Raw genomic sequence first — 20,262 nt, forward strand, 5'->3', positions numbered from 1 at the left:
GCACGCAGTCGGAGAGTGTATGTGTGGGTACTTTGGAGGACGAAGTTTATCTGGCAGCGTGCACCCTTCGATGTGAAATGGAAGAGCTTTGGTGTATTCTCTATTCTGCTGTTTGAAACATTAGAACAATTTCAGGCATGTGAAAGTTTAATACATAAAATAGGTTGAAGCGCCATTGTAAAGGTTTAATCAAGTAGTCAGATACAAGTCAAGTTAAATCAAAAAACTGGTTCAATAAACATATTAAGTAATAATAAATTAAACTTAACTTTGACTAAGGTAAATAGTAGTAGGTAGTAGTTTTGATGAGTAGTGTTTAATAATTATAATTCTTCATTACAAAAGTTTTCAACAGTTTTTAAATAATAAACGAGCAAATATAAACAAGCTATATTTTTATAACTTTAATATTAATAGAATTTTATGAATTTATCTCAAATTCCATATTTTAATTAGGTCAAACAAGTTATACCTAATTTCGATTATGTTACTGATAATGTTTTTTGGTTATCTTGTATGTTCATTCAAAATTGTGTATGCTTAAACAAATCGTTGGGGATTACACAAAAATTGGTTCTAAAACTAAATAGAACGAAGAAATGCAGATATTGCACAAAACACGAGTTACATTCAATGATATTTGGTAATTTCAAGGAGATCTTCAAACATGTATCACTAGCCAGTTAAAGTTAACTCTCTAAAACTATAGTAAGAGTCAAATCAAATGAAAATTAACTGTTAACAAAAAAACCTTAGGACCATTTGCAAATTATTTTGAAGCATCAAAAATATGAGGAAAATATAATCGTGTGACTAATGTTAAACCCTACGATGGTATAATGCACAAGAAAAATGAACCTATCAAATGGTAAATAAGTTGTGTCTGACAACCAACGGCTGACATTTCTCTCAGTTTGACGTTTCGAGTCCTTCATAACAACGAGTTGCTACAACTCCCGACATCCGCCATGCAAGGGTTAAGCCATATCGGCCAACTCAAATAAACGAAAGCCAAACGGACCAAATGAGTAAGACTTTACTCGGCAAGCAAAAGGTAGCGAGCTGCCCACACTGCCAACCTAGGCCCAATGCTGTACATGTGAATGTGTGTGCCAGCCGATAAGGCGCACATACATACAGCTGCTGCTGGCCAGGGTGAGTAGAGAAAAGGACACGCCAGACCCCATCAGCTCTACCTTTTTTCACCAACCTTGCATCGAAAAACTCAACCAAAGGCTGACGTATACTTGCTTCCTGTTTCACCATTCGCAATCGCCCGCTGCACCGCCTTTGACGTTTCTCTGCTGTGTTCGCCTCTGTGTACGTAAGCGGTACGGGACGGAAGGTGACAGCAGCAACATGAATGTTACGTGAGCGAAAGAGACACATAGCGACAGAGGTGCACAAACAAACAAAAAAACCCGGCATGGTCGTTGCTTCCCATCCACCGGTTTTTGCTCCCTTCGTCACAGTGCGTCACTTCTTCGTGCCCCTTCGCTACCCAGTAACTTTCCGCTTACTGCGTACTCGAAACAGTCAGCATTCCATTCCGTTCGCCGATTGCCGAGAGGGTCGAGCCGGGCACTGTACGCTTCGCGGTTCTCCCCTTCGCAGGCTTCGAAAGCGTGCCGAGCGGCAGCAGCACCGTTCGTCAACAACACGTCGAGCTTTGAAACGTGGCCACGCTGCTTCCTAGACGGTAACTAATGGCATTGTGTGTCGCGTTTCGAAGCCTTCTGCGATCGAAATGGTTCTGATGTGGCTGCTCACGGTGCTGGTGGGCAACACCACCGCCGTGCTGGCGCTAGAGCCGGGTGCCACCAGCCGCACCGCACAACGGAAGGGATCTTTGTGCACAGAACCGATTAAATATTGAATTCTCTCACGAGCACTAGCACGATCCCACTCCCCGCGGACACGTTTGCGAAGGATATACGCGCTAGGATCGACACGGCCACCGTTTTTCGCTCTCTCTCGCTCTCTCTCCATCTGACGCTCTCGGCACTTGGCACAGTGCGCTCTGGCATCGATCTAGTTTTTGGCCGGTCGATTGCGCGCTAACCTTCAGCACACACATTGTTATTCTTCCGATAATCGAACATGTTTTCCCCCTCATTGCAGGAAGCTGCCTATCTCTCGCTCTCGGGGGTCGCCTCTGTTTAGCGCTTTTCCTAGCGGCGCAAAGCGTAATGATAAGGCGTTGGATGCTCTTAACGATTTCGCTCACTCTCTTGCCTTGCCTTGGCGCTCTCGGTGCACCTTTTTGTCCAAAGCACATTAAAAGCGCTGTGGCATTTTTCATCGTCTTCAAATAATCACCTGACATTGGGCGCCGCTCGCATGATTTTCCCGCAAAGCGTACCCTATTCGTACCGAACCAGTGCGCTCTCCGGTCGCTCGCGCTTTCTTCGCTGCTCAGAAACTCTTGGCCCGAAGTTCGGCCGTTCCGGGGAACACATGACAGCGGAAATGAATTTATCCCTTCGCATCAACCTGCTGGATGCGCTTATGAGCGTTTTATGTATTTTTTAAAGCATTGTTTTGCATGTGTTGCCGCTGCGCGTGGCGTGGCAAAGAGAGGGAACAGAACTAAATAGCGAACGGACAGGGAAGCGTGTCTCGATGTTGATGGAATGGTTCGATTCTTAGGGGTTTTCGGTAACGTTTTCATGTTCATTCGTTATCGAACCGTCCCTGGAAGTACGTGGTAGGTATTTTAAGCCGAGAGTTTTCCACTCTGGCGTAAGACGTCGTGCACTCCGAAGTTTTATACCTGTTTTGTGTATATGGATAAAAAAAAAACGCTTCAAAAAGTATTTGCAATTTCGAAACAGAAAATGTCAATATAACTAGTGAGGAAAGTAGTAGCAATTATTGAAACATGTTCCTGCAATACTATGTCATCTTGTACTTTCATCATTCTTGTATTAAAAGCTTGATTTCTAGAGAAAAAAAAACTATTACTTGTACTAAATTATTATAAGAACTCCAGTCCCATTTAATGTACAAAACATTTAAACGTTTGATAACGAACATTTGATACATAACGCTCATAATCAAATATTTATATTTTGCACTCTTACTAATATACCAAAAATACATAAATCACAATTAGTACGAAATGGTTTTCATACATATTTAAATCGTACATGCGCATGCCAAATGACGTTTTTGGCAAATGTTTTTGTTGAATCGAAATTTTGTAGCGATATTGAATAACATTATTTCAATGATATTACAACTCTGTAGTAAAGTCTTTTCGTAATTTTCTGTTTATCATTCTGCTACATTAGTATTTCTGAGACAGAAAAATTTAAACTAAATGTCAATTATTTCAGGGAAAAAATTGTCTTACTATCTGAGCTATTCTTCCAACCCGAGATAAGTTCATACAATGTTGATCAATATACAGTTGAGTAAAATATGTTCTATCTTATCAAACACTGCGCCCCTCTGATTCCACCAAAACGCAGGCAGTTGTTTTTGAATTTGAAATGCTCTAAACCTCAACATAACCGCATGCGATCTCTCACGTGCGCCATACGCGCTGCTGGCAGCAGTTTTGACTTCCTGCGGAGCGAAAACAGTTCAAAACCCGAGCGCCCCGACATCGTGTATGCACGGCTTCCAAAAATACAACTCCCATTAGTGGAAACCAAATCTTGAGCACTAAACAGCAAATCCACCGCCACTGCTACTAAGGGCAGAAGGACTCGAGCAGAGCACATAAACGCCCAGAACGCAGCGCTCTCGAGCGCAGGGGCGCGCGCGAGATCTCCGTCCTCAAAAAGGTTTAGCGGAGTTCCGAACCCAACGGTTCAACGTGACAGTTTAGTTAGATGAAGTTTCAGAATGGAAAAATTCCATCCATTTCCTTCGCAATATACAACGAGCTCCTAAGGGTGGACGGGGGCATACGGGCAGAGCGAGCGAAATGCGACCAGGGAACGGAAGCAGCCGTAGCAGCACCCCGACAAAAAGATGACAACAACGACGACGACGACGACCACGACGACGATGACTACGACGAGGACGAGGTCGCCGGTGAGCCATTATGATGTAGCAAAGCGTGGAGCGAAATGATATTGGTTGGCGGTGGAAGCAGAAGCGCTCGTGATGGGGCCGCGCCACCCGTTTGCCTCGTTCGCAGGAAGGACGTGAACCGCGCGCGTGAGTCAGTCGCGCGTCGTCGCTGCGAAACGCGAGCGAGAGGGAGTGAAAAATGGAATGAAATGGAATAAAGTACCACGGCGATGGAGAGGAAAAGATAACGAGCAAGCAAGCAAGCAAGCAAGCGAGCAAGCGAACGGGCACCAGCCAACGCATCGGCAAAAGAAAAGTCACCTTCAGGCATAAGCATTGTTTGCCGCCCCAAACGAGACACTGCGCACGGCGATGAGGAACGGCTGGGGTCGGGTTTGGCGGATGGACGGCGGTGGTGGTGGTGGTGGCGGCGTTGATGACGACGGCTATACGATTGACGACTTGGTGGTTGTAGGAAAAAAATGAGCGCTTCGATCGGTAATGCCTACAGTGGTGGCCGCGGTTGAAGCAGCAAGCGTGCGTATACTGCATTTCTTTATCGCAGTTTTGCTTGACACGCGTTGCGCCGCATACTAAGCTGCTTTTTTGTACAGCTTCTCTCTTAGTGTACGTGAAGCAAAGCACGTTTATGGAAGGTTAACGTGTGGATTGTATTTTATAACAAACCGATTCATTTTAAATACAAAAATTAGGCTATTTAAAATGTTACGGAGATTTCTTCTTAATGAAATCGATTAAGGGAAAAATGACGTGAAACCAACGGTGCCTTGTCATGTTTGCCTGTTTTGGATTAACTTTTTTTAACACATTTGACGTAACTCATACTACCTTATACTTTCCTCCTGATTCTGATTCTACTGATTGCTGATTTGCAGTAATTATTAAAAGAAAACATCTCGTTTACATTTAAAAACTGATTTTAAAATAAAACATATTAAAATATACTATTAATACAATCAAAAATATAAAAAAGTGTTTAAACATGTCACTAAAAATGCTCTCAAAATTTCCTTTTTCTGCCTCAAAAACGTACATTTTAAATTTCTACTATAGAATCTAAACAGGCTTCCAACCTGCTGCCACTATTGTTCGTACCAGTGTATTAATCTATCTAGCCGCCTGGTCGATGTTATGCCTGGGTATTTTTTTTTTCTTCTGACGTTTTGTATCTTCCATCGTTCTCCTTCAGTTCCCGGTTATGCCGTTCGAAATGTGCCGCTTTCGGGTCGTTTGGCAGTTCGAATGAGAAATCTGCCGGCCTCATCAAGCCCGGTACACGTCGTGTATAGAGGCGGCGGCAATGGTCTTGCCACACACCATCGAGCGGCAGAGGCAATGAGCGAGCGCTTGGACGGGCAAACGGATGCCAAGGGTTGCGCGCGCGAAGGATGAAACGTGCATGGGGAAGGAAAGCCTGCTGCTGTTCACGTAGCAGGGATGAGGACGCAAACGGAGGGCGAGGCGAGGCTCTTAATCTACGCCGCACGAGGGAGTGAGCGAGCGGACCGATACCCGCAGCCGGGCACGGTACGCGCTCGAGCGGGACGGTACGATGGGATTTTGACATTCGAACACACCGGCTAAGGGTGACCGAACCGAAACCGAGGGAAAAAGGCAGCGAAGAAGTTTTGCCCCGGCTCTGCGCTGTGTACCATGTGTGTGTCTGTGTGTGCGTCGAGTGCGAAAGAGGGTTTCGAAAAAGTGACGGTCTCTCGATTCCCCATTTTGTTCGTTCGTTCGCTTGTTCGTCGAATCGGTGCCGTTTGCTGTGTGCTCGATGTGCTCGAAGCTGACGCTGCTGCTGTTGCTGCTGCTGCTGCTGATGATGATGGTGGTGGTATTGCTGCTGATGTTATTGCTTTGTGCGGGTTTTTACCACTCGTACGTAATGCGGTGCTCGATGTTTCTCGGTCCCGAGACACACACTCGGGGCACTCGGTGTGCTGTTTGTGCACTCCGGTACGATAGCGATGACGGGCTCCGGCACCGACTCTGAGGGCACTGGCACACTGGGTTCGCGAGCTGATGGTTGCTACTATTTTAACCAGTGCGATAAAAAATGGTGACAGATAGTAGTAGATTTATATAAGTATATTCTTTAACAGCGTTGAGTTAATGTAATATATGCTAGATGTTTCATTATGAAAGGACTTTTCATCAATCTTGAATTTATAAATTTCTGTACAAGACTTCAACTTAAGATCAATTTAAAATGTATTAACAGCATCATTCTACAAAACTACGAATTATTTAATTTGTCACTTAGTAATCATTCTATTAGCATTTATCTAATGATTTATTTGATCACGTAAGAAAATTCATAGGTTAACATGAATTGAGGGATCCAAGTATACGAAAAACAACGTCATAAAACTCTCAGCAACAACTCTCAAATACTTTTTAATATTTAATTATAATAATGTACTTGGACTTTATTTGAAATTTGTGTACTGATGATAAACTCGGTAAGGATGTACCCGTAACGAGTAGGAACAAAAATATTCAATGCTTCTTATGGTTGGGAATCGTCAAATCTAACACACAAATTAACAATTCCGACCAACCTCATTAAATGCAAAATAAATGCCTTTGGTTGTTTTCTTGGTTTCATTTTTTATTTGTAATAATGATAAATATATAAAATTATCTTGATTGTTAGGTAAAAATGTTTGTTTTTTTATTATTTTTTTTTAGAAGCTTCAAATTGAGCTTATTTACTTTACTCGCTTTTTTAATGTAAGGAGAACAACAGCTGAAGCAAGAATTTTAAAAATAAATGAGTTTTATAACACAACCCATTACATTCCAGTTTAACTACAATTGTAAGAGCCGAGGACTTTAAAACGGTGTGGCCCGGTTAGTCTAGTGTGTCAAAGCACCGGAGCCTACAATGACAAACGAGTTCAATTCCCATTTGGAGCATCCCATTGTAACAAGGTTCGATGATCCGATTGGATGATACTAAAGAGGAAGAATTTAAAGCTCGCCGTTATCACATATTAAGAAGCGAAAGTTTATTAACAGCTTTAACATTTTACACATCGATACGATCGGTTACGATTTATGGATAGCTCATATGGATGAGATCAATAAAGATATGGATCTTATCGTATCTCTTGACTTTGTCTGAAAAGCGAGATATAACCTAATACAAAGGAGAAAAAAGAGAGCCTGATAGCCTGATGCAAAGTTAGAACTATCTGAGAGCATGAGAAGAGAAGTAACCATCAACCACTAATCATTAAATGATACCGACCAAATGATTATCAAAGCCACATAGAAACAATGCTAATATGTCCACAGGATGTTGTTTGATCTTCTTCTTCTTTGGCTCAACAACCGATGTCGGTCAAGGCCTGCCTGTACCCACTAGTGGCCTTGGCTTTCAGTGACTAATTGATTCCCCCCCATAGCAGGATAGTCAGTCCTACGTATGGCGGCGAGGTCTATTTGGGGATTGAACCCATGACGGGCATGTTGTTAAGTCGTACGAGTTGACGACTGTACTACGAGACCGGCTAAAAACTGGTTGTTTGATATAAGAATTAAAACAAGATACTATAGCAATTCTCCGCAGTACGCGATACTCGATATACGCGAATTCGCAGTACGCGATTCCTCATAATGTGACAGCTCCATGTGTTTTTTTAGAAATACTTATCTTAATTGAAGTATTTTATGCTCTTTTTTAATTTTACTAATGTTCAAAGCCATGTTGCATCAAATTTGTGGAAAAGATACCTATTTTTCGATTAAAATATTTGATTCAAAATTCTGTTACGATATTTTTCGACCCCTGAACCGGTAGAATAAACTCTTTTTGTATTGGAATCCGCTATACGCGAAAACCCTAGATACGCTATTGCACTCGGTCCCGTACGATAGCTTATATCGGATAATGACGGTATATGTAATGTACTTACATACGAGTTTTCAAAAGCAAAACAAAAAAAAAACAACATGACTTGTACTGAAAAGATTATGAAAATATTAAACTTCAGAAATCTGCACAAACTTTTACGGACCATTTTACCGTCGCTCATCAAATTCTCCCCTTACATTTTGACCATGACAACATGCAGCAGTTGACCCACCGTGCCGGTTCCGTCCAATCCCGGGACGCTCGGTGCTCTCAGTGCTACGCGCTGCTGTGTCTGTCGATTTTGGTGTGCTGATGCTAGGCGTTCCTACTATCTGCGCTGTTGTGCCCGCCCGTCCGCCCGATCTGCCGCACAGTCTCATTTACTCGCTCTCTCTCTCTGTTTCTGGCTCCGTCCCGTTCTCTCTCACACGCTCCTTCCCTGTCTGCCGCACCGGCACGCTGCTCGCTCCATCCCTGTTTGTGGGCCACCACGGCTCTGCGCGCCCGCTATATACGAAGAAGTATAATCACCGACAAACGAATGGATTTCCATTAGGGCGAGCGTTGGTTTTTGCCGTTTGTTAAGAGAGTCGCACACTGGCGCGCACACACACAGGAAGGAAGGGGGGAAAGGGGAGGAGAAAAGAAGGGATGAGAGCAAGAGGAGGGCGAATGGCAGTGCAGGCGGCGATGGTGGGTGATGGCCCCAGGAGGAGCAAGCATCGTTGCTGTGGGGTGGTGTATGACGGGATGGTATATGCGAACGTGTGTCGGTGTGTGTGTGTGTATGTCGGGGTTGGCTTCGCAACCCAGCAAATAACGCAAAAGCGATGCGACACAAGGCGACGGGACACCACCACGATTGGGGTGGGGATTGCAGGAGGGAACCAGAGCGAAATTCGAACGCAACACTGCTAGGGTGCTGCGACCGAGCCTAGGTTGGCAACAAAGCATCAGCGCTCGAGTCAGCGCTAGATAGAAAAATACGGCGCCCATGCGAACTCGCCTGTGCTCGGCCATCCCACTTTTGCCGTTGATGGTAGTAGGTAGAAGCAGCAGTCGTAGTAGTAGTAGTAGTGGTAGTAGTAGTAGATGCTTTACCGCGCGAAACGATTCGCCCCTTCACTGTACCACTGTAGCAGCACCGAATGGTGTACACAATGGTGTACGCGCACCGGTGAAGGTTTTCTTTGGTTGGCAACGCTAGGCAACGCACCATGCGAGCGAAAATGCGTTTTATAATACGCGCGCGTACCGAACGGTCAAATGTGGCTGAATTCAAAATCAATTGGCCAGTGCTGCCAGCAGCCAGCGGCAGTGCTGCTGTCAATGTTATGGGCACCACCGCCTGATCAACGTCTGGGGCGGGGGGGACGAGTTTGCTCTACTTGCCTGTCCTCCCTCTGTCCGTTGGCCGCGTTTGAACGTTTCGCAGCGCAAAAATCTAAGGCAGCGGTGCCGCACCGTTCGGTTTCGGTTCGGTTCGGTTGCTGTCGGTCGGTCGGGTTTTTGCGCTGCATTTAAAGCAGGGCAAATCGCATTTTGCACCGGCAAACCGGGGCCCGGAGAAACGTCAAACTAGCCGAATGAACTTAGCCACAAATGAAGTTTTATTCATTTCCTATCTTGCGTGCGCGTCGTCAGTTCGCTGGCCGCTTGGTTCGCTTTCCCGGCACACACACACGTTGGCGCCCCGTTTCGTTTGGGTGGTAGTTCGCGGTCAGCATCCTTGCGGAGAATGCTACTGCAAAACGCTACCGCTTGCAGAAACGATTTGAATGTCAAATGTTAAAGCTAGTATAAGATTCAACAGAAAATTATGAAATAGTAATAGCTTCAAGCTGGTTAGCAGATGTTCTCACTGTGTGTAGCGCTATAAATATGCTCACAGTACACCAACAACACAGCAACCCCAATGTAAAGCGAGCTTACACCAACCGCCGCTAGAGGGAAGCACAGGACGGGAAGCGCATTTCGCGCGATTATATTTTTTGAAAACTTTAACAGAATTTAGAGCGTGCCAAGATACAAATGCACAGCAGCGTGTTCGCTTCCGTTTGCTTGCCTTCTATTTTTGACCCCACAAAAATCTGCTTGCTTGAAGGAGCAGGATTTAATTTTGAATATTTTGGGTCACCGCGGGTACACACCACAACACCGAGCTCTCTGTTTTGCCTTTGCAAAGCCAGACAGCACAGACCGCGTGTGCTCTAGAAAATCGGCCGCTCGGTTTATATCGAGCAGCTACGCAGCTGTGAATGGTGGATTGCGTGCGTACGAGTTCGTTCGTGCGTGAATGTGGTTTGCTTTTTCTCCGTTCAAACGCAGCACGATATCTCGCGCAGAACTGAAAATAAGCACAACAAATAAACAAAAACAAAAAAAAACAAACAACAATGTTCTGCCTCGATAGCATAAATCGATTCGGCAAAACTTTCAAGCTCAGTTACAAAGACAAAGACATCGTCTATTTCACAAATTACTCAAAAGTTAATAAAGCAAGCAACCAAAACAAACAATCCATACACTAACATGATTATCGCTTCACTGTTGCTTCAATGTTGCGAACTACTAGTCTAATCAAAACTGACAGCTAAAGCGATGACATCCATCCGGTTTGCCCGGAACCGGTGCCCCCCTCCCCCCTTTCGACTGGGCCGTGCTATATGCGTGCGCCATTCGCCGCACAATTCTCTACGGCGGTTCGCGAAAGGTGGCCGCACCTGCCGCCCGTAATCGCGCGCGGGAACGCGGATGCAAGCAATGCAAGTTTTACTACTGCTAGCGAGGTTCAATACGGTCGTGTGTTGCATTAGATTCGAGACGCTCGTATTTCAACCCGCGCAGATTCCGCGCGCTTCGACCGAGACACGTGTGACCCCCGTGCTGTCGTACGGTGACCATGTGGTTGTTTGTGTTTCGTTTCGAGCGGAGCGTGTTGGACTATCGAAAACCGTTAAGTTGTTTCTACGGAGCGGTCATAGTTTGGGATTAGAATATCATCACTTGACTTAGAATTTTGAACGATGTAACACTACAGCTACGTGTTAGAAATGAAACAATGTTAGAAACTTATCTTCTACACCTTACAGATTTACTGCAGAAAATTGTTCATATATTGTTACTAGATTCAAATTTGATTCAAACGTATTTTTTTTAATTTGGCTTTTACTTGAAATTTTAGACTTTTTGAAAAGCATTACCACACACATTACAACTCTTTGGTGGAATGCCTCATCGCTCAACAATCTCTAAACAAACAATTGTTATCCCTTTTTTTAAATGTGTTTCCTCGGTCACCATATTTTTACGGGAAATTGCGTTTGTAGCAACTCAAACCTCAAACGAATTGCACGACATCAGACGCAGAAAATAACGATACCGGATAGTAACGAACATTTCAAAATATCCAAAACAGCACCATCGATCGAAACGAACGGAGCTGGCGAACGTACAGCGATCGGAATGTTTACGCCTGCAGTGTCCGAGCAGCACCGTGCGTCGTAACCGAAGTACGGGCGAGGGCCCGTAAGATGAAACATTTCATTTTTCCCAAGGAGATGGGACCGTTCCGACCAGAAGAAATACAGCAGAGCGGTTCAATCTCGATCGCCGTTGTTGTTTCAACCTGAGCTGCTCCACCATTATTCCTCACCACACCCCCACACACCTCACCCAACAGTGTGGGCACCAACGAAACAGAGAGCAAGACGGTGTGAGCGAAACAGAGAGAGAGAGAGAGAGAGAGAGCGCACTCAAAAAAGTGTAACAAAGAGACGGCAAATGATGGCGTCGTAAAGGAATGGCGACGAGCAGGACCGAGCAACAATTAGCGTTGGTGAAAGCGAGAGACCGTACACAATATTTGGGACGAAAACAAAAATGGTGTGCTCCACACGGCTGCTATGGTGCTGTGGCGGCATGGAAGAAGCAATAGTACCCCAACAATGGCTGTACGAAAGCACACTCACACACACAAACACACACACACTCTCACACACTGTCAAATTGTGGGGCAGAAAGTAATAGTACTGTTAAAGTGAAATAAAAAAAACCGCTGCACAAGTTGGGCGGGCGAGGGTGATAAAATGAAGCTGAAGCTTCCAACGTAGTAGGCCGTCATCGACAACGGTCGGAAGGTACGAACGGTTTGGAGGCTTCAGGAAAATAAGTTAGACGACAACTTCTACGGTTATGGAATGGAAAAGCGGGAAAATGGGGTGAATCTGCAAAACTAGTGGGTTGTATGGTGGGGTTCTCACGAGTGGAGCCGTATCCTAGCGATCGGACAAATGGTTAAGTAACTTAGGTATGAAACATTTCAATATGTTTTAAAACGGAACGTGCATAGGTTTTCTTAATTATTAAAATTACTGGTGAATGTTTTGCTTAATTTTATACACATAGAAAAGAGGTAGAAACCCCCTTTAACGTAGGATAACGTAGAATTCTACATACTTCTTAGCAGTTTCTATTCAAGTTTTTCCCCTTGATATTACTTATCTTTTTCAGTTGTAAATTTATGAAACTTTAGCAGCTTTATACATTATGTATGAACCGGTTAGACAATGTATAGAGCAAAAAGTAACAATTATATTGAAATCATCTATTAACTATGCACGTTTATTTATATGTGAAATAGTATAAAAATGAAATAGACTTTGAAACGAATATTTTCCGACGACTTATAACATAAATCAATTTCCCTTCATTATAAAAGAAATCTAAATAATAAGTGGATTTTATAGCCTTTAGATAAATTGAATGAAACGATTAAATAGAGCGAAACAGTAACACAATAAATTAAAACAATTGTGAATAAAATAATCAATCATTACAATATGTGTATTTCAAATTGTTCAAATTGAGACAAAAGTTTCAAAATGGGACAAAAAAGAGATAAAACTACCAGAGTCTTAATAAATACTCGTAACAAGGAAATAAATAATAACTAACAAAAACAAAACAGTTCAACAATAAATAAACTATAATGCAGTACCAAGGAAAGGCAGAAGTAAGTTTTTCCCACTATTTTTACTCTTTATACCATTTATCAATAAATATTGTTAAAATATCTAATATTTAATATCTACTGTCTAAACTGAATGTAAAAACTTGTAATGAAGTTTTCATTAAACTATTTTATGTACTACTACTTAAACTCATACAAATCGATCCGATGGACTAAAGCAAATTTACAGGCTCCCAGTATCGAGGGAACTTATTATACTTTGTAAAACTCTCCGCACAGTTAGAAACAGCGATGATACATCATGCTACCAAAATACTTTTACGAGTTCCTAGGGCAAGCGTGCATCCGCTCGCGTACGAGGGCCAACGCCATCTCAATCGGGTGAAGTTGCAGTAACGGAGAGAAACCAATCTCGCTCCGACACCAGGACGACGATGACGACTGCTTGCTTTGGACGGTTTGTTGGATAGTGCCAGCGCCTAGGTACATCCAAGATACCACCACTCCACCGCAAACCCCAGTCCCCAATTACACCTCTACTCACTCCTGCACCACACACGCAATTGCAGGATAATAGTCGCGTTTTTATTCCCGAAAACTGTTGCCCCACACTTCCACCGTGCGCACACGGGATGTACAGAGCACATTTTCCGCACGACGATGGGCACTATTTCTTGACCATCGCCATCCACGCTCGATCGCCGTCAACATTCTCAGGGTCGACCAACACACGCGGAGGGGGCGCCACAAACAATCGTGCAGACACGACGGTGTGCGATGGCTACTACCACCTACCATGTGCACATAGCCGCGGCATATTCATATAGTTCAATGACGACCAGAGCAGCATCGTGCGCCCGATCGTCCGCCGGACCAGAGACGCCCCGAGAGCAAGAGCACTTGCAGCAAGTCGGGGCAAAGTCACAGCACACAGCTCAGTGTTTTCCATTTGGCTTGCATTGGCCCACCGTTGCATTCTTACGTTATTTCCTCCTCCCATTGGACCAGGAGCAACCAGTCGAGTGCGCCACATGGCGAAGGATGAGTGCAGCAACAACAAAAAAGCTGCTTTTTTGTTCACTCGTATAACCCCCATGCTTCGCGGGATGGTGGCCTAGCGGTCTCGCTTGAAATGGGTAGGGATATGCCAGCTTTATATGAATGACGGAGACGGGAACGGGAACACAGGGACAGTAAGGTCGGTTGGTTGGTTGGTCGGCCGGTCCGTTCGCTCCGCTTTGCGTGTTCACGGTCCATGCGCGAGCAGGGTTTTGTTTCGGCATGGCCAGCGGATTTTTGTTTGCCAGATTTTTAGTGTCTTTTGGTACGACACACGTGGAAAACGTGGAAGCTTCAGCATGAATGAAGCCTGCACAACGATGGCCGGACGCATTCTTGAGGCCACGATTTGAAGGAAATGGATAATAGTTGGATGACCAGCAGCCACTTCGAAAAGTCATAGGCGCAGCCTGGAGCGCAAAACGGTACAGATGCAAGAGGCTGCGAGATAAATGGTGAGCGATCTATTGATTGAATAGCGCAAATAGCATTACCAAAAAGCTAGGGTAGGATGGTTCAATTCTTTCGACAATGTGTACTAGTGCGATGATTTGCTTTACGATAGATTACATCGTTTAGTCGTTCTTAAGCACATTCCTCTTCTGATCGTTACAGCAGTTATTCGTGAATTGTTACGGAACTCTACATTACTACATAAACTTCGTAGAAATTAACAATACCCCCAAAGGACGCAGAATAGGAAAATGTCCAAAATATTGGGAGTATCAAGTTTACATCATGCTACATGTGGTCCGAGATGTTGCACAAACTAAAATCGCATCCGTTATAAGTTGATCCTGCCCTGCCTATACACCATTGCTATGGATCGTGGTATGAATAAGCCACCCAAATCTATGTTATCCGAATGACTAAGGAAGGTGTTGACTGACTACCATTTGTTCTGTCAAATGAAAATATTATAAGAACAAAACGAATTTTGTAATCTCAGAGTCACCACAACGGAAAATAACGTTAATTTGCCTTTAAATTTGTAATGTTATACAAATATAACCAGTCCCCCAAGCAGTAATCTTGTCAGTCTAGTGCAGTGGTCTCCAAACTGTGGTCCGTGGCGTTAATAGACGTGGTCGACGAAAGAATTGATTTTTGCTATTGCAAGAATAGTTATCACCTGTATGAATCTTCTATAAATTCCTGAAAAGGGTTGTTAAAAATCACCTATCCCCCACCCCCTTGATATAGACGGGCCGCGGTAAATATAGAGGCAAACCTAAGTGGTTCGTGTTACTAAAAAGGTTGAAGAGCACTGAGTCTAGTCTAAAGGCTACAGTACAAAATATATCAAATGACGTATCAAATGACGTTTGAAATATCAAACATAAACTTTAAAAAGAAAACCTGTTTTAATAGCCATCATTACGCCATCAAAATGTCATTATTCAAATGCAAACAATAGTTATTTAAAAAAATAATAAAGGACGAATGATATCAAAGAATAAACCAATAATAAACCGTTTTTATTATATTTTTCCATAAAAAGAATAAACTGGTGGAATGAATAGAACTTACCGTAAGTGTTTTTAGTAACACATCCTTCTGTGACAAAGCACCGGGGCATCGGATGAACTAAGAGATCGATAAATCGATGACTCACTACGTACTGCCTAATTACGGATTGCTTTTGCTGTTTTCGTGTCACCACTGTTCCGATGAACACCGGCTTAAACGGTTTTCGTGCAAACAAACTGTTCTTCGACAACAACAAACGAAAGAAAAGAAAAAAAAGATAATTTTGAATTAATATCAAACCACTATGGCAAAGCATCTTAGTACATGGAGAAAGTACCGTCCACTGTCCACGGTGCTTTTGAGTGAACGGTGCCCGATGGGCGGTCGGTACGAAGGGGACGCCAGCCGCATGTGCTCCATCGTCATGGACGGGAGATGACGTGAATTCACCGGAATTCGTGCATCGCTTGAAGCCAAGAGATACAAAACCACCGACCTCGGTTGCGGTTCGGTTCAGCGTTGTCGTGGACGCATTTCGCGTCATTCGGTAAATTTGATTACGTCGCACTGCCCACAGAAGAGAGAGAAAGAGAGCGAAAGAGAGCGAAAGAAAGACAGAGAGCGTTAGCTCGCATGAGCCACGTGCTGCAGTGGTGAGTTCATTTTTTATTTGCGCCACTCGTCTGGTTGCGATGTGATAAAGCACAAACTTGTGCGCAAACGGACACAAAGTTGGGCGCTTAGTATGCGTCAACAAGAGGCGAACTGTACGTTTGATGACGAATGACCGATGAATGGTTGTTGCATGATAATGGCACTTTTTCACATGTGGAAGGTAAATTACTGATGAATTGAAGAAAGTAAATGTTTATAAGAAACAACAAATCTAGAATTTCTCTTGATTATTTTCGCGTGTACTACAACAATCGTTCTTTTGTTGGTCTAATAATCAATCGAAAAGATTTAGAATTAAAAAATGTTTTCGATGAAAAATTAATGAACATTGCGCATGTTGTTTGAAAACGACGTTATCCAGTTCAGACAGTGAAGGACAGATTACAGAAATTAAGTTAGAAATAATTAACACTCATTAGATGAAGTTTTCATTTAGCTTATGACAAATCATTCAGTAGAGTTGTTTGAAAAAAGCAATAGTTAATGAGTTACTGCTTTCTTTCATGCTGGCTTTTAAATATTTGTTCAACGTAACTATTTTTTTTTTCAAATCACAGTATAACTGTCGTCCGTTTAACTCTTCAATACGTTGACTGATTTTTATGTGTCGTAATGTATCACACAATTACAATTAAATTAAGTTACAATCGTATACAAAGCGATATAACGCTAGAAAATAATTCATTTATCAACTAACATTAACTTCTTTTATGATTTCCTTTTAATTTATAAACCAATTCTCACCGACTTGTGTTGCATTATTTACTGACTTATATCGTTTCTTTCAGTATCCGCATGCTCGTGTTTTCTGTACCATTTCAATGGATAATTTGACTTTATATAGCTCTATATAACTCTAGCCAACCTAGGATTTGTAAATTCATACTTATTTTATTTTCAACTTTTACAAATACTCTAATACAATGTATATATTAAATAGTGGCTTGGGGCGGTCCCATGGTACAGTCGTCAACTTGACCGACTCAATAACATGCCCGTCATGGGTTCAAGCCTAGAATGGACCGTCCTCCCGTTCGATTGTGTCCCGTAGATGAGTATACTAATATAATGCAATAGTTTTCTATTTAACATTTCCTTTTGCGTCCAGGGTTTGTCGGTTCTTTTGCAGGTCAATTTTAAAGAAAAGTCCCCTATTAGTTAAATACACATGCGATTGTGCTACTGAAACAAAAGTAATGCTGTTCCATCTCCTAAACAGTATTCAACAAGTGGATAACTGCAACGCCCCCCCCCCTCCTCCCTCTATTCCGAGTCCACTCCACACAGTTAGGTAATGTAAAATAACCCAGCACAATGTAAGCTTTAATATTACAGAACACCCCACCCTACCCGGGTGCTGCGTACGAATGGTATTTTTGCTCTTTTTCTTCCTCTTTGAAAACGCATTTTTACAACCAAAAAACAAAAACCGCCCTCGCAAAAGCGTACCTTAAAATGCATCCTCGAAACATCCAGCAAACTCCGCATTACCAGTTTCAACAATTTACCCCATTTCGGACGCTGACAGGTGACAGCTTTAAAGCAATCGGACAGATCGGTGGTGCGAGTTGAGTGGACGCGGGGCTGGACCGCATCGGTTCGGAGATAAAATAAAGTAAACCTGCCTCGCCAGGATTCCCCGCACAAAGCAGCCTGGGCAGGGCCCGGGTAGTTTGGAGGAAGCGTACTGAAACGCAACCCGGAAAATGGGTTTTCATTTACGCGTGAGCTTTAGCGAATTTTGTGCCAATCTGCTCGGCAGGAGGAGGCAGTTGGCTGAAAAGGGTGGTGATGGGAGAGTGGAGAGAGGGGGGAAACACTGTAAAGAACTGAAACAGTCGAGAGAGAGAGAGAGAAAGAGGGAAAAAAATCATCACCACCACCAAACCAACAAGCCCACTCATTGAGCCCTGGGAAAATTTCGTTAATTTCCCATTGCACAAAACTGCATTGGAAAGGGACAAAGGCGGGCGCGGGCGAGGAGTGAGCTTGGTTAGCAAAAGGGCAACGGGACGGGCGACGGGGTGGTAGTCATCCATCCAGTGCAATTTTTCCGCGGTTCACCAGGCTCGCGGCAAGGACTGGGCAGTGACCGTTGAGGGCGTGCGACGAAGGGTTCGCCGTGTGTTGATTGACCACCACACCACGCCAAGGTGGAGAAGGGAGAGGAGGAAGGGGTGGTTGGCGGAAGGGGTTGTGCGTTTCGCTGGGATAATGCATCCTCTTCCGTCGCACGGCCGCACACTGCTGCTCCTTCCCCGTTGCACCAGGTATGCTTCCTCCCCCCCCCTTCCAAATTACTCACTGCCTTTCATCCTCGTCCTGCATCCTCCTTTGTTCGGGTTGGGGGAGGGGAGGCATGCAACGCCACCAGTAGCGATATTTGTGTGCACCGAAATAGGCAGCATCGCGGAAAATCCTGCAAAAACGCAAAAGCGACAACAGCAACAACAAGCCCGCAGAAGAAGAAGAGACAAAAAAAAATACAACGCACAAATAAAATGCTCACAAACGGGACACTGGCCAATCAACAGCGTGTTTGGTAATGGCGTCATTCGTGCTTTTGCCACAAAGGGGAAAAGAGAACACACACACAGGCTCGCACACCCACCAGGATAGCGATGCATGGTTTCGGGTTGTATTGAGCTTTTATATAGTTTTTTTTTGTCGCTTTACCGTTTGAACTGTTTTCCCTGTTCCCAATCCCAACACACCCCGTACTCGTCGGCTCGCCTAGCCGTGTTGTATATTTTATTGTTTTCTATCAGCCTTTTCTCCCGCCACTGTTCAAAGCCTGCAACGGAGCGCGGAGTAGTGGCCGGTGGAAAATGGGACAAAGCCCGTACACCCGCCCGCCACCGGACTGCACTGCATCCGTGCACCCAATATGCATTAACACGATCACGCACCCACCGCTCGATGCACGCGCCCACCGCCACTTCCGCCGCGTGGGCGACACATCCTGGCGTGGTGGTGCATCGGTTGGTGAATCGAAAATCCAAAACCCTTCCCCACATACCCAACCTGCCCAACCCGTTTTTCCACCCAACGGCTCTTCTCTCACGCTACCCGCTGTGCCCCTTTGAGTGGTTGCGTTGGTCGACCAGTAACAATGCCGGGATCCAAGGGGTTTTCATTTTAACGCTGCACTTGATGGCCCGGGCCGGAATTAACAAATATCAAAACAATATGAAAAAAGCTTACCACCGGTGCGTGATGGCGTCATGTCCTCTAGAGCGGTATTAGTTAGACCGTACAGCAAACAAAACATTAAGAACGGAAGATGAAGGATCAGATATTTCGGATTATATAGCCAATACCGGAGGGAAACAGTGTTACCATCTACCGGGGGTGTGTTGTTTTGTTTTTTTTTTTTTTATTTTAAAGGGGTAGGGGGTGCGAGCTTTTTGGCAATAGAATGGCGAGGTACTAAAAACGTAACGTACGTTGAACGACAAGCATCATCCCGGTTTGGTCAATTTGGAGAGATTTCAAAACATTACTCATGCAAGTGGATCTACTACCGTGCGAGTAATTGAATAGAACCGTTTTTGGGGTTTGGCTTTCAGGAGCAAACTATAGTTTCCACAACAAACCACACCAGTTAATTTCGAAACGCATTTGAAAGAAGGACATAAATATAAATATACACTTTTGGCGAACTTTGTGATTTATTTGGGAAAGCCTATACATTTTCTACGTATTTTAAAGCACTCTGTACTGTTAACGCGCAAAATGATATTCAAATACAGGGATACAGTGATTCAGCAAATATAGGGATACAGTGATTTGCGACACATACACATAAAAACATTAAATTGCAGCTGTACTTTAGTTAAGAAACGTTTCTGTAACTCAGCTTTTAGACAACGTTTCGTACTTGGTTAAATTAACAAATGACACATTCTTAATAAGCAGAACATACTGGCGTGATCCACTTACGATCTCCTGCTAGAGTATAAATATCATAATTTAAACTATAGTTTTTACGAGACATGATACTCAACCCAAAACCCAAAGTCTTTATTGACTTCAAAGCTGCGTATGATAGCATAGCGAGGAAATCTGTACGACGCTAGGAGCTCTTTTGGAATCCCGGCCAAACTGATAAGGCTAGTTAGAATGACTAGGACCAACGTCAGTTGCCAGGTGAGGGTGGATGGAAAACTCTCAGGACCTT

At 43.8% G+C, this 20,262-nt stretch overlaps 1 protein-coding gene across 1 annotated transcript in view; it reads right to left on the reverse strand.

Moving 5' to 3' along the window:
• LOC120896372 overlaps window positions 1-15,482 on the reverse strand; it is a 65,595-nt gene extending 50,113 nt beyond the window's left edge. Inside the window, exon 1 of the mRNA XM_040300424.1 lies at window positions 15,468-15,482. The gene's annotated coding sequence lies outside the window, so the exon portion shown is untranslated. The remainder of the gene's footprint in view (window positions 1-15,467) is intronic.
• Window positions 15,483-20,262: the final 4,780 nt, after the last annotated feature.

This window comes from Anopheles arabiensis, chromosome 2 (genome assembly GCF_016920715.1).
Source record: "Anopheles arabiensis isolate DONGOLA chromosome 2, AaraD3, whole genome shotgun sequence".
Taxonomy (NCBI): domain Eukaryota; kingdom Metazoa; phylum Arthropoda; class Insecta; order Diptera; family Culicidae; genus Anopheles; species Anopheles arabiensis.